General features: G+C 30.6%; 1 protein-coding gene across 2 annotated transcripts in view; it reads left to right on the forward strand.

Moving 5' to 3' along the window:
- The window catches only part of LOC119605943 (coiled-coil domain-containing protein lobo-like), a 101,160-nt gene that overhangs the window by 26,977 nt on the left and 58,252 nt on the right, over window positions 1-15,931 (forward strand). The window lies entirely within an intron of this gene.

Consider the following 15,931-nt stretch of genomic DNA (forward strand, 5'->3'; position numbering starts at 1 on the left):
TTACCTAACAACATACTTTTTAATTACTACTATTTATCGACTGGAGTATATGGAAGTAGTCTAATAAGGTCTTACACTTACTAATGTGTTATATAAATATATTCTAATTCATTAGTCATGTCAGTGAAGATATAGAAGCTATATACGCTTTTCATGCGATTTACAATGACTACTTCTTCTAATTACGTGCAATCGTTTGTGGTAAGTACTTGCCTTCAATGACAGCCCGTATTAAAATAATGACCTAAAATGCTATTGTTTAAGTAAATTTTAGCATTTTAACCCCTTATGTACAAAAAAGAAAATATTTTATCAAAATTGTAAAGATAAAGTGTAAAGATAAACACCCTTATTATGTATGTGTATTTTCTATAGAAATATAACTACCCAGCAAAAAATCTGAAATTTTTGGTAATAGCCAGTAGTTATTTCATATATTACTTGGTAATGAGTGTTCATTATCATCCACATTATTTCATTTAGCTGAATAGGTTATTACTGGTAAAGAACAAAACAATTTGGATTTGTTATGGCTCAATTGTCTAGGTCGTTCATTTAACAAACAGGGGGTTCGTGGTTCGAGCCCTGCTGGATACTGTTTATTTTTTTCAAAATGACATTCATTTATATATTTTTGTAAAAAGCCGTTCTCAAAATTACAAAAAGCAACATGTTAATGGAGCATCGAGTAAGCGGCTGGAGTGAGAAACACCTAAAACAACTGAATGCCTGGGTTCAAATCCCGGCAGAGGAATTTTTTTATTTTTTGTTTTCTACATACAAAGTCGGCCCAAAATAACTAGCTATAACATAACATATTTGTAGGTTTATTTGTAACTAGTTATTTCGCAAAGTTTTTGTAATCAAATTAGTAACCATTTATTAATTTGTTTAAGGTAGGTACATATTATTTGAACCTCGTCGAACAAAAATAATTAGTTATTCACCCCAAAAGTAATTAGTTTCCACGTGATTGCAATATTACTTTCTAGATTACTAGGTAATGAAAATTTTTGCTGGGTAAGTTAAAAATCTATTACTAAAAATAGTATTATGTATGTCGACAGAAAGTGTCGATGTGTATTTTACTGGTGACAAAAACTTTCAAAGCTATTAGCATCAGTTCCCATAGCTCAAATTTGCTGAAAATGGAAGTTATGAGTACACCAGAGGAACATATAATGTAATGTTCGAATATTCGAAGTTAAGTACGAAAATTCGAAATAAAGTTCGAAAAAATTTTTGTGGTTTTAAAATACTCTCTGAATCATAAAAACCTAAAAACGAAAATCTGACTATTCGAACATTTGTTCGAAAATGTTTTGAGTCTACTTAAATCTCTGCCTGTAGTCCAAATTGACTAAAATTTGATAATTATGATTACTATGGTGGCAATATAGTATTGTGGTCGAAAATTCGAAATTAAGTTCGAAACATATTTAATGGTTTTAAAATAATCTTTGAATAATAAAAAAACTTCGAAAAGTCGAACTTATGTTCGATAGTGATTTAAGTCTATTAAAACTATTTCCTGTAGTTTAAATGGAATGACGAAGACATTACAATATTATATTCGAATATCCGAAATTAAGTTCAAAAGATTTTAAAATAATCTATGTATTTTGAACTTTTGTTCGAAATACAAAAAAAGTCTTTTGTATTTAGTTATAGAAAATATTGTTCCTATTTCCAACTTAGTATTGAGAAAAAACCAATTGATATTCAGAAATTGAAATTAAAATTTCGACGTGGAGCCGTGCCCACATTCAAAATAAGTATAAAATTTCAACCCCAGGAAAATTAGGCAAACAAATTAGCAATCTGGGGAATTTCTGATAGCTAAATGAAAATCGGCACATAGCTTCCTGTTAGAATAATTAGTAAGGAATTAAAAGTCACCGAAAAAATCTTGTTCGCTTAGCGCCGAATATCTTGCTTAACATGCGGCGGACGCATTTTAATGTTATTATAATTACTATTGAGAATTGAATTTCCTACATTTTGGTTGAAAAATATTTTTGAGTATCTTGAGTTGTTTTCGAGCTATAGTGCATTACTTTTCCATTGCACTAATATTTTCAAATCTTAATATATATTTTACTAATAACATGTTAGTCATAATTTTTACGTTATTCATAAGCAGTTAATATATTCTTATACATTGTTACAAGTTTTATCTCAAATTCGCTCTATGACCCATAGTGCAATGTCTGTCTATCAATAATTTCAGATAGTATCACATGTCATATTTATGATCAGAATTATAAAAAAATTGGTGGTGACAATCCACATATTTAGGGTAATATTTGCACCAAATCTAATTAAAATCAGACTTTATATTTAAATATTTTGTAACAATTTTTGATTTTTCAAAAGAGTAAAAAAACTGTGGTTTTCATTAATATTGGAAACAAATTAAACTCGGTTGTCTATATTAGAGATAGTTGTAGTGGTAGTCTGATTTCAATGAAATTCGGTGGAAATATATTTCTGACTTTGTAGATTATGTCCACCAATTTTTTTTAAATTATATTCATAATTGTGACCTGTGATCACATCGGAAATTTTGGATAGACGGACATTGCACTTATGCGAAAATATTCCACAACCAAAATGTAGGAAATTCCATACTCTATAGAAATTATAATACTGTCAAAACGCGTACGACGCATAATAAGCGAGATATTCGCTAAAACAGATTTTTGTAACCTTTGACCTTCAATATCTCTTAGCGTACAGGATATTTTCGGTGACTTTTAATCCCTTACTAATTATGCTAAGGAGAAGCTATGTACCAATTTTCACTCCTCAAATTTTGTATATCGTTAGCTTAGTGCGCAACCGTAAATTTTGTAAATTTTAAAGGAGAAGAAAAAACTTTATAACTCTTCTTGTTTTCATATTTTTAAAATCTGTAAACGTAGTTTTCTTCTTAGATTTCTCCTTTTTATACCCTTCACCTTCGTCAGAAGGACATTCATAAAATATTTTTCAAGTTAGACGATTCACCAATTTTGAATGTAATACTGGGGGTTTACTGTGTAATTCGATTCGAATGAACAAATTTTCGAATTTGTATACATGGTGTTGCGAAAAATCTCTCGAATCGAAATACGGAGTAAACTCCCTGATCAACTCAGAATATGTTTGTAAAATTCTACTTCCCATGCTCACTATTTGTGGGCCCGTTCATTCCTAGAACAGTGAAATATTCAGAAATAGATTTTTATAAAAGCCTAAATAAAATCGTTGAACGTCTTCAAATTGAAAAATACATATTTTTATAATAAAATTTATGGGCTCATGGCTTAACCGAAAATTACAAGATAATTTTATAAATTTTTCACATCTTGGACCAAAAAATAAATTTTAAGCGATTTTCTGTATAAAATCCTATATTTGACCGCGGTTTTATCAATAATACTGAATTTCATTATCGTATATCAATAGTTACATGAACATCAATAATATATTTGGAATAATGCATTCAATGGGGTTAAGAACATTTATAGACCGATCCACATAAACATTGGTAGGAATATTTTTTATTTATTTCGGTTTCTTTAAAATTTATTTATACCGAATTTCATAGCTATAACATTTTTAAATCTGTAATAAGTGTTAAAGTTATTTTCTGTAGAAGGTGAAGGACCTATGGGTGTAGTGTCACCTTCTTCATAAAATTTGGTAAAAATATTTTGGTTCCTACATAATTTGTTTATTTTATATGGGTTAATTATATCTCGATCCTCATAAAATTTAGTATGCAGTTTTCGGATTCTATAGAAGTTGAAGAGTGTTATGAACGTTAAACTTACGTTTTGAAGGGGATCGTCCACAGGGAGAAAGGTCAATTATGGACCGATTCTTATTAAAATTTAACAAAAATATTTCGGTGAATATAAAATGAGTTTTTGTCGAATTTCATTGCTGTACTTGTTTTTCTGGGGGATATATATTTTTAAAGAAAGATACATATAAACAGGTTTTTCAATCCAGTATTTAGCATTAAAGTAATTTTCTGAAGCAGACCTTAAATATGGGGATGGCGTCAAATGTGTTACATACACATTTTTGGACAAAGATCTCGATTTTTATCAAACTAGTTTGTGGTCCGTTATCTCAATCTCCGGTTATCTGATTATGTTTTATCCTAACGATAAACCTGTTAAACGATAACCAGAGGTTGAGATATTGGCCCTTAGAATTCAATAAGGACCCAGAATATATATGTATGTATACTTTTGTGGATATACTTCGATGTGTTACAAACGGAATGACAAAACAATCACCCATCTTTTTTGATGGTGGGTATAAAAATACAAAAATGCTTTTTATTCAAAAAGTGGCAAGAAACAAAAAAAGTCGCAAATTTAGTTCATTTTGACAAGGGGTCACAAAAAGTGGCAAAGCACTTAAAAAAGGGTCAAATTGCGACTTTACCCTTCAAACATTTAGAAGACAAAACTATTGCGCATCACCCCCGACGCCACGTCAGAAACACTTCTGGACGATTGTCAGACGAGAACGCACATTTTACAAAAACAAAATACATTGATTTCGAATTTTCGTCTTCTAGAAATATACTTTTAAGTTACTTCTTAAACAAAAAACCATGACTGTTGAATTTTTTTCATCTAGAAGTAAACGTTTTAGTGACTTCTGAATGAGAGTTGGGTGAGAACACACATTTTACAATAACAAAATACATTGTTTCCTAATTTGTATCTTCTTGATTTGTATGTTTATGTCACTTCTGGAAGACAGATTGAAGAGTGTTCACATTAATGTTGTATTTTATTCATCTGGAAGTGTGAATTGTAGTCACTTCTGGACGATTGTCAGACGAGAGCACACATTTTATAAAAACAAAATACATTGATTTCTAGTTTTCGCCGTCTGGAAGTATACTTTTAGGTTACTTCCGGATGATAGTAAGAAGAGTACAAAAACAAAAAAATATAAATACTTCATTTTTTAGCGCGAACGAGAAAAAAAAAATAAAAATAAATAATGCAGAAATTTTGCTAAGTTCAGTGATGTTTTGTGTTTTGTCCAGTCATGTTCAGTTTTAATTATTCATTGTAAAACTTAAATGAGTTATTGAATTTAATGTTCATAGAAAAATAGTGCAATTAATATATTGTGAATCTTAAGTAATAAAAAACAAGTAAGATAGTATAGTCGGGCGTGGCCGACCATATGATACCTTACACCAGTTATGAATATTAAATGTGATTTATTTTTCATAATATCGGGACATTCAAGTAATTTTCTGAAGGGGACTTTGTATGGGAGCTAGGGTCAAATGGGGCCCGATCTTTATGAAATTTGGCAGGGTTATCAAGACTTCTATAAAACTTAGTTGTGCCGTATTTTATCGATATATCTGTATATTTAACATAATTATGAGCTCAGAAGCCCTTTTCGGGGGGTTCTGTTCTATGGGGGCTAGGTGAAATAATGGACCGATTTTAACCATTTAATGCTTCGTCCTTGGGTCAAATAAAACGTGCGTGCCAAATTTCATCCAATTATCTCGAAAATTGCGACCTGTAGCTTGCGCACAAGGTTTACATGGACAGCCAGCCAGCCAGACGGACGGACATAGCTTAATCGACTCAGAAAACGATTCTAAGCCGATTGGTATACTTTAAGGTGGGTCTAGGACGAATATTTTTATATGTTACAAACATCAGCACAAATCCAATATACCCTCCCCACTAAAGTGGTGTAGGGTATAACAATATGACAGTGTTGTGTTAAAAGTCAATTGTTAATAAACATTTAAGAAGGTTTTGTTAATTGGCGAAGTTTATTAAATATATACCAAAAAGTAATTATCTTCAAGGATTATATAAATAAAATTAGAAAGTAAGTTGTCATATTTTACATTAAAATACTATTTTAGGAATATGTTAACAACTCTAAACGGCTTCCATTTCCATTATTTTTAAACAAAGTCTAATATGTTTAATTAAAAATGTTTTTATAATAAATTTCGTCTCTCTCTTAATTGGTATAGGAGTTATAAGCATTTAAAGACTTTTTCAAGTTGTACGTTTCGGCTTTCATTTGATGAACATTGCATTTTTAACCTATTTAGATTTATTTGAGTTAAATCTTAACTTTTAATATTTTTTAAACTATTTGCGCATTTAGGTCCTGTTTCTAGATTACGTATGATCACTTTGACCTAAAATTTTATTTGTATTTCATTATCGTAACAAACAAAAAATACATTAAAATTTTACTTAAAGTATTTAAACACTAGCTGGAATCATTATATTCAAATTAATACTACTGTTTTATACATAAACTAGCATACCCTGGGTGATTCGCTACCCTAACCAAAATTAAATACATACAAAATTTTGTTTACTTTTATAGAAAATTAAAATTGATTAAACATTTTTTAATGTTTCAGTTTTATACGTTCAATATCACGTGACTAAATTCGCATTCAGTAAGAAGCTTGTATTTTTAGTTTCATTCATTTAGCTTCCACATTATAGAAAATTTCGAAAGTAATATTTGAAAAAAAGTACTATAAAATACCTCTAATAGATTATCATTTAATAAAAAATTTTATGTTTCTGTGTTCAATATTATATACAATTCAAAAAATATAATTTGATAAATGAAAAAGTACCAAAAGTCCTTTTCAGTAGATTCTCATTCACTAAGGCCCCTACATTTTTAATTTTATTATCAATATCTATGTTCAATATCGTAAAAATATTAAAAAGTACCATCAGAAAAACGAAAAAGTACAAAAATCTCTCTCAATAAATTCTCATTTAATAACTACCGTGTGTTCCGGTTAACCATCATAAAGAATCTAAAAGGTCTCTTAAAGAATCTTATTCAATGAGGATCGTGTATGTTTAATAATCATGTGTTTTGAGTTCATATTAAAGAACATACAAAGAGTATCATTTGAAAGGTACCAAAAGTTGAATAAATTTTACCTAAGTGGAAAGTACTAATGTGTTTCCCATTTTCGCTTAGAAATATACCTTTTCGAGAATTAAGTTTACAAAATGTTCCGTATTTAAATCTATATATCACAGATAAAACTCAAATCTGCATTAATTTGTTCCAGAAAAATAGTGCTTTCAAAAAGTACCAAACAATTTACTCGAATTTGGTCCTACATAGGCCTTAGAACTCGAATTCCAAAATAATATTTTGTGTGAGTAAATAAACTACTTTTTCATATTTTATAAAAATTGGCTCAATGAGTTTGAATAAAATTAAATTTCCCTTTTGGTCCCCAGTGAAATAGCAAAAATTTTATTACAATAAATATTACAGAGTTAGTCCGTAATTTAATAGGAATAATTCAATAAACCGAAAAAGTTTTCTTAATGTGCTAAAAAAGTACCATAAAAACAGTTTTCTCCCTTTTATACCCAAAAAGGACTGAATTTTAAAAAAGTACGAAACAGGTGTCTCATAATTTTGGAAGATGTATCCCAAAATTATAAAAATATTTATAAAAATTTGATTATGTTAATTATTACTTAAAAGTGCGAATTTCAAAAAAGTACCAGACACCCATCTTTTTCTTATATCAATAATATTGTGCAAGGTATTTAAGAAACCCTGTTTTACCCGTTTTATCCCCTTTTTACCCGTAAATGTACAAATTTCCAAAAATCCTTCCTTAGTGGATTTACATAATCAAAAACACATATACGTCAAAATTTCATGATTCTAGGTTCAGCCGTTTGGGCTGTGCGATGATGAATCAGTCAGTCAGTAACGCTACTCTTTTATACATATGTATATATAGATTATTTTTTGGCTTGGGTCACATATTAAAATCAAATATTTTTAAAACCATCTTTTTTAAAAACAATTTTATTAATTTTAACTAGTTTTACCCAGTGTGCTTTGCTACCCTAAAAGTAGTATAAATAAAAAACCCACTTAACGATTTTGAAGATTCTAACTGCAATAGTTCTCTAGATTTACAATATGTTACATATTAGAGATGCCAAGCAAATTACTGAAAGTTCGCCAATTTCTATCTATCTATGAAAAATTTGAATAATATAATAGTTTCCAAGATATACGAAATTTTGTATTTTATTCATTTATGTAGTGCCAAGCCCCCAATTGAATGCTCGCCCGTTATTCTCTAAATGTTCCGTGAATGTCAGAGTTTTTTATGTAAAATTTTAAGATTCTAGCTCTAGTAGTTTCCAGATATACAATTTTTCTAGTTCATTCATGTGGGGGCTTCAAGCTCCCCAGATGAAAGTCCGATATTTTTCCTCCAAAATATTCAGATGATTATTGAAGTAATTTCTGCAAAATTTGAAGAATCTAGTTGTATTAGTTTCCCAGATAAACGAAATTTTATATTTAAGTCATATGGGAGTTGTCAAGTTCCCCATTGAAAGTCCGCCCGTTATACTCTAATTGTTCAGATGAATGTCAAAGTTTTTCAAGTAAAATTTGAAGATTCTAGCTCTAATAGTTTCTAAGATATACGATTTTTTCTAATTAATTCATATGGGGGCTCCACGCCCCCCATATGAAAGTCCGCTCGTTTTCCCCCAAAATTTTCAGTTGAATATTAAAGTAATTTATGCAAAATTTGAAGAATCTAGTTCTATTAATTTCCCAGATAAATGAATTTTTGTATTTAATTAATATGGGAAGTGCCAAGTCCCCCATTTAAAGTCCGCCAATTATTCCCTAAATGTTCACATTAATGTCAAAGTACTTCATGTAATATTTAAAGATTCTACATCTAATAGTTTCTCAGATATAAGAATTTTTCTATTAAATTCATGTGGGGGTTTCAAGCCCCCAAGATAAAAGCCCGCCATTTTTTCTCAAAATGTTTAGATGAATATTAAAGTAATTTGTGCAAAATTTGAAGAATCTAGTTCTATTAGTTTCCCAGATAAACGAAATTTTGTATTTAATTAATATGGGAGGTACCAAGTCCCTCATTGAAAGTCCGCCCGTTATACTCTAATTGTTCAAATGAATGTCAAAGTTCTTCAAGTAAAATTTGAAGATTCTAGCTCTAACAGTTTCTCAGATATACGAATTTTTCTATTTAATTCATATGGGGCTCCAAGCCCCCCCAGATGAAAGTCCGATCTTTTTCATCCAAAATGTTCAGACGAATATTTAAGTTCTTAGTGCCAAAGGTGAAGAATTTAGTTCTCTTAGTTTCCCAGATAAACGAATTGTTGCATTTAATTAATATGGGAGGTGCCGCTCCCCTCATGGGTAGTCCGCCAATTTATTTGTGCAAAATTTTAAGATTCTAACTGTAATTGTTTCTAAGATAAACGAATTATTGTTTTTAATTTAGATGGGAGGTGCCACGCCCCCTAATGCTAGTCCGCGTACTTTTTGTCCTAAATAATCATATTGACACTAAAGTGGCTCCGACAAAATTTGAGGACTCTAACTGTTATATTATCTCGCCCACTTGAAATTTCAAAATAAAAAGTAGCCTATTTCCTATTCCAGACATATAGGAATACGCTGTGAAAATTTCAAGAAAATCGGTTCAGCAGTTTTGTAGTCTATAACGTTCAAACATACAAACAAACACACATTCATTTTTATACATATAGATATAGCTTTGGATTTATTCTAATTATAGGTACTTTTTTAGTTATTAACACCAGGTCTTTCCTTTACATGATATTAATATTCTTAAGTTTTTGAAAGTGTATAACTCCTTAATTAGAAGAGAGCAAACAAAAAATAAATGCAGTATTAGTGTCAAATCAATATCCCGTTGAGGGTCTTTAAGGTGTTTCTATGGTTAGTGACTGTAAATAATTTTAAAAATAATCCATGACTTAGTAATTTCAGATCTTTATAGACGATTTAATTCCAAGTTATTTAAAAAATGTTCCGAAAGGTAATGTTTTTATTGATTCAAAACAATAAATAAATAAATTAATTAATTTTTAATTATTGTTTTTAAAATCAGTAGCTAATATTGTACCCCCTATTAAAATACTTCTAACCGAATTAAAATATAAACAAGTTAGAGTGCTATATTCGGCTGAGCCGAATCTTAAATACCCTCCACCAGCTACTTTTATATTAATACTTTTCTAATTGATCAAATATGTGTATAAATAAGTTTTCTCATGTCTTAAAAAGAAAAAATCCCAAGATTTGAACAGCTTAAATCTATTACAATTCCAAGATTTATTGAACATTACAAACGCCAGTTTCTTTATATTTTTATAGCGTTTAGTGATATTTAGTAATTTGCATGTATGCATGTGTGTGAAAGATTTAAGGATTTTCAAAATACATACATATAATTTTGTTCGACACAAATTGATAATGCAACTATCAACCGACCGCACCCATGTTATGAACCGATCGTGAAAAAAATCTTGAAATAGAATTTTTGTATACAAAACTAATATTTGTGCCAAATTTTGTATCAATAGCTTTATTTGGTAATGAGTAATGTGCGTTTAAGAGATTTTCGTAAAAGGACCTTGTATATGAGCTATGACCAATTATGTATATAAAGACAAAATTTCAAAATTCTGTATCTATATCATTATTTGGTAATGAATATTGTACATTTAAGTGATTCTCTGGAGAGCTATGACCAAATATGGACCAATCGTAAAACAATTTTATAGTTTAATTTATGTATATTTTTGCTAAATGTATGGATATCAATATTTGGTAATGAGTTATGTGTGTTTAAGTGATTTTCGGGAGGGAACCTTGTATGGGAGCTATGACCAAGGGTGGACCGATCGTGAAAAAATTTTGAAATAACAAAAGTAGTATTTATGCGAAATATTTCATGGGTATCACTATTTGGTAATGAGCTATGTGCTTTTAAGTGTTTTTCTGAAAGGGACCTTGTATGGGAGCTATAATCAATCATGGACCGATAGGAAAACAATTTCACAGTAATATTTCTGTGCATATAAGCAATACTAGTACCAATTTTTATATGATTATCTCAATTTAGTAATGAGTTATGCGCGTTTAAGTGATTTTCGGAAGGGGACCTTGTATGGGAGCTATGATCAATTATGGACCGATCCAGAGAAACTTTCATAGTAATATTTCTGTATATAAGAGAAATACTTGTACCAAATTTTATAGGGATATCTTCATGTACTAATGAGTTATGTGGTTTTAAGTGATTTTCGGGAGGGGTTCTTGTATGGGAGCTATGACCAATTATGGACCGATCCGAAAAAAAAAATTCACAATATATATATTGTATATATGTATATCTTAATTTAGTAATGAGTTATGTGCGTTTAAGTGATTTTCGGGAGGGGATCTTGTATGGCAGCTATGACCAGTTATGGACCGATCGGGAAAAACTTTCTCAGTAATATTTCTGTGCCTATAAGCAATATCTGTACCAAATTTTATATGGATATCTTAATTTTGTAATGAGGTATGCGCGTTTAAGTGATTTTCGGGAGGGGACCTTGTATGGGAGCTATGAACAATTATGGACCGATCGGAAAAAACGTTCACACCAATATTTCTATGCATATGAGTAATACTTGTACCAAATTTTATATGGATATCTTAATTTAGTAATGAGTTATGCGCGTTTAAGTGATTTTCGGGAGGGGACCTTGTATGGGAGCTATGACCAATTATGGACCGATCGGAAAAAAATTTCACAGTAATATTTTTGTGCATACGAACAATACTTGTACCAAATTTTATATGGATATCTTAATTTAGTAATGAGTTATGCGCGTTTAAGTGATTTTCGGGAGGGGACCTTGTATGGGAGCTATGACCAATTATGGACCGATCGAAAAAAAATTTCACAGTAATATTTTTGTGCATACGAACAATACTTGTACCAAATTTTATATGGATATCTTAATTTAGTAATGAGTTATGTGCGTTTAAGTGATTTTCAGGAGGGGACCTTGTATGGGAGCTATGACCAATTATGGACCGATCGAAAAAAAATTTCACAACAATGTTTCCGTGCACATGAGTAATACTTTTACCAAATTTTATATGGATATCTTAATTTAGTAATGAGTTATGTGCGTTTAAGTGATTTTCAGGAGGGGACCTTGTATGGGAGCTATGACCAATTATGGACCGATCGAAAAAAAATTTCACAGCAATGTTTCCGTGCACATGAGTAATACTTTTACCAAATTTTATATGGATATCTTAATTTAGTAATGAGTTATGTGCGTTTAAGTGATTTTCAGGAGGGGACCTTGTATGGGAGCTATGACCAATTATGGACCGATCGAAAAAAAATTTCACAGCAATGTTTCCGTGCACATGAGTAATTTTGCCCATTTTCAATACCAAACAACTTAGGAAAATGAAGAACATTTTGGGTGAATTTGGTTAAACTCTATTGCTTCGTTTTTTCATGAGCGTGTTTTACACAGACAGACGGACAGACGGACATAGCTAAATCGACTCAGAATTTGATAAGGACCCAGAATATATATACTTTGTTGGGTCTCAGATGAATATTTCTTGGTGTTACACACGGAATGACAAAGTTATATATACCCTCTATCACCACTGATGGTGGTGGAGGGTATAAAAAGGGATCTGGTAAGTTATATATGTCTTATTTCATCAGGCGGTTCCATTAAAAACGTCGATTATTTGCAGAAAATGTAAAAAATGGATCTGACCGTTTAAACTTTGGTGGGAAATATATTGATCATAAGAGAATCCTATTTTTATTGCTTCATAAAGTATAACAGGTAATTTCAATAAATACAAAAGTATGTATATTCAATATTAATTATAACATTATTTTTGTTTATTTCGTTAAAGGATTAATGCATTCCGAAATATAACTCTTACAATTTGAGGGATTGATCATAAAATTTATGAAGAACTACAAAAATATTTTAGAGTCCAACGTTTTACAATTTTTGGAAGTATACCAGTCAACAGTTGGAATATTAATACAGATTTCCTGAAAATTATCTTATTATAAGGTAATAATTCAAAATTTTTGATACATATGTACATTAGACTGACTCACTCTGTATGGAAAGCAAAAACGTGTTTTTGTTACCCCTCTGCTTTGTTTTATGATGATTCCCAAAATATTTTAAGTCTAGCGATGACCGTTCGTGAGCTGGACCAAATTAAAAAAAGGTATTTTGGAACTATTTTTTTTAAATTTTTGTTTGTTTTGAACCAAAATATCCAATACGGGGTATCGTTTAAAATGTATTTTAAAGCATCGTCCAATGATGTATTAATCATAAATAACCGTCTGCTTATAATTGTCATATTCCAAAATATTTAAAATTGTTAGGTTTTTCACTAAGAACCACTAGACTTAGCTTCAAAAAACCTTTCAAATGATAGCACATACCATATAGTAGGGATATAGGCGAAACTGAAGGGGTTGTCAAACAAAATTTGTTATTCTCTTCACACAGACGAGTTTTGAGAGAATAAAACACACTTGAGAGAACTAAACGCACTCAAAAAACTTAAAATTTTCTTCGCGAAATTGCGAGGATATTAGCACTTAAGCTATTTTCTTATCACTTAAACTTAATATTTATTATTTTTTGCCACACTTTTAATGTATATAAAACCCCGAAAATAATTTATATTTTACAAACGAAAAAAAAAAATATTTTTTTTATTTTTTGACATTTCATTTTAATTAAAACTGAAAAAAGAAAAGTTGTAAATTTTCGTATTGAAAATGAAAAACACACATAAACACATACTTTTTTTCTTTTTCCATTGGTGCAGAAAAAAATAACAAAAAGACGTGTTTATAATATGTTTTAAGATGAAATATCTTCTGAAAAAATTAATTAACTAATATTTTCATTCACTAGTATATGAAATCCGAGTAATAAGATACAAAAAATAACGTACCAAAAATACATTTACTAGTTAGTACCTTTTGAACAACTATGTTTATTTTTATGCTTCTACTAATACATTCTCACCAGTTAGGTTTTTGACATGGGACTTAGGTCTTTGACAATCCCTTTCGCCTATATGCTACTATATGGCACATACTGTATATATTGTTTAAGAAATGCTGTATAATTTACAAAAAAATAACTAAAAAGGGACTTTTTTGTAACCGGTTCAGCTCACGAACGGCCATCGATAGACTATAAATATTTTAGGAACCATTATAAAACATAACAACGAAGCTGGGTAAAATATTGAATTTAACATGAAGAATCATGTTCCCATACGATATTTTGTTTAAAACTGTCCAGTTCATGAATGGACAACACTTAACCGAAAATATTTTGGGTAACATCATATTACATAACAGCGAATATTTTGAGGGGGGTAACTCAAGCACCATTTTTTGTGAGTCGGTCTAATGTAAATATATTTTTTTTAGATTAGTTATTAAATCAATTATTTTTTTACTATTTTAATTTCAATTATTTCAATAAAAACTATAAAATTTCATTTCATTTAGATTTATTTTTATAGATTTTATTTTGGTGAGTATACAAATAGAAGAAGAGAAAACTCATCTTCTAGAAGACGAGATTACTCATCTTCTAGAAGATAAGATATGAACACTTCTAGATGATACTAAGTAGTCACTTCAAGAAGTGACTTCCTAGTCACATCTAGAAGAGTCTTTGGTAATACCTTACTTCCAAGAGTCATCTAGAAGTTTCTTCTGCGGGTCTTACAGAAGAATCTTCCACGTTACTCTTAGACGTTCCCCAGCTCGGCATCAGTTCTTCCCGACTGGTGACAAGAATTCTTATACTTCCGCAACATCGATGGCGAGGTTTTAGCACGTTTGGAAGTTTCACACGGGTAACTTCCGCAATAGAAAATGTTTGTAGGGTAGTCTCACAACGGTAACTGTGTCTGTGTGTCTCATTGCCTTGTGTATATTGTTTTTGTTTCTTGGTGCATTCAGTTTCGTATGTTTGGATGGCTGTGGGTTTCATTGCGCTGTGTATTTATACCCTACACCACTTTAGTGGGTTAAATATACCTGTACATTGATAAAAAGCGGCACAACTAAGTACAAGTCTTGATGACCTCGCCAAATTTCATAAAGATCGGGCCTCATTTGACCCTAGCTCCCATACAAAGTCCCCTTCAGAAAATTACTTCAATGCCCAAAATTAACTTATAAACACAAACATCGCGATGAAATTCAGCACAAATAAATATTATATATATAAATACATTCACAAAACGTTATCGGGTTTGGTCCATATTTGTCCCTAGCTCCCCATATAAAGCCTCTTTCAGAAAATTAGTTTTTCATCCATAAATTGCTTAAATGTACAAGGTAATATTGAAGATAAGTGCTTTATTATGAAAAATAAATCACATATAATATTAATAACTGGTGTAGGGTATCAAACGGTCGGTCACGCCCGACTATACTTTCTTACTTGTTTGTTTTTGTTTTTTTTTTTGTGTATTTCGTTTCGTATGTTTGGATGTCTGTTGGTTTTACTGCCTTGTGTATTTTTTTATACCCACCATCAAAAAAGATGGGGGGTATATTGATTTTGTCATTCCGTTTGTAACACATCGAAATATTGGTCATAGACCCACAAAAGTATATATATTCTGGGTCCTCATTAAATTCTAAGACGATCTAGCCATGTCTGTCCGTCTGTCTGTTGAAAGCACGATAGAGTCCGAATGGAAAGAGCTAGAGGGTTGAAATTTCACATAAATATTTCTTATAGGTAAGGTTTGTTCGGTATTGAAAATGGGCAATATCGGTCCACGTTTTCGGATAGCCCCCATACAAGTGGCCCCTCGAAAAGCAGCTTTAACAGCCATAACTTGTTTAAAAATACGAATATACCGATGAAATTCGACAAAAGTAAGTTTCTTATGATCCAAAATCACTATGCAAAATTTTATGATGATCGGTCCATAATTAACCCTACCCCCCATATAAGGTCCCCTTCAG

Source organism: Lucilia sericata, unplaced genomic scaffold (genome assembly GCF_015586225.1).
Source record: "Lucilia sericata isolate MDLA Ls3-8-SP2 unplaced genomic scaffold, ASM1558622v1 Contig000538F_arrow, whole genome shotgun sequence".
In the NCBI taxonomy this organism is placed as follows: domain Eukaryota; kingdom Metazoa; phylum Arthropoda; class Insecta; order Diptera; family Calliphoridae; genus Lucilia; species Lucilia sericata.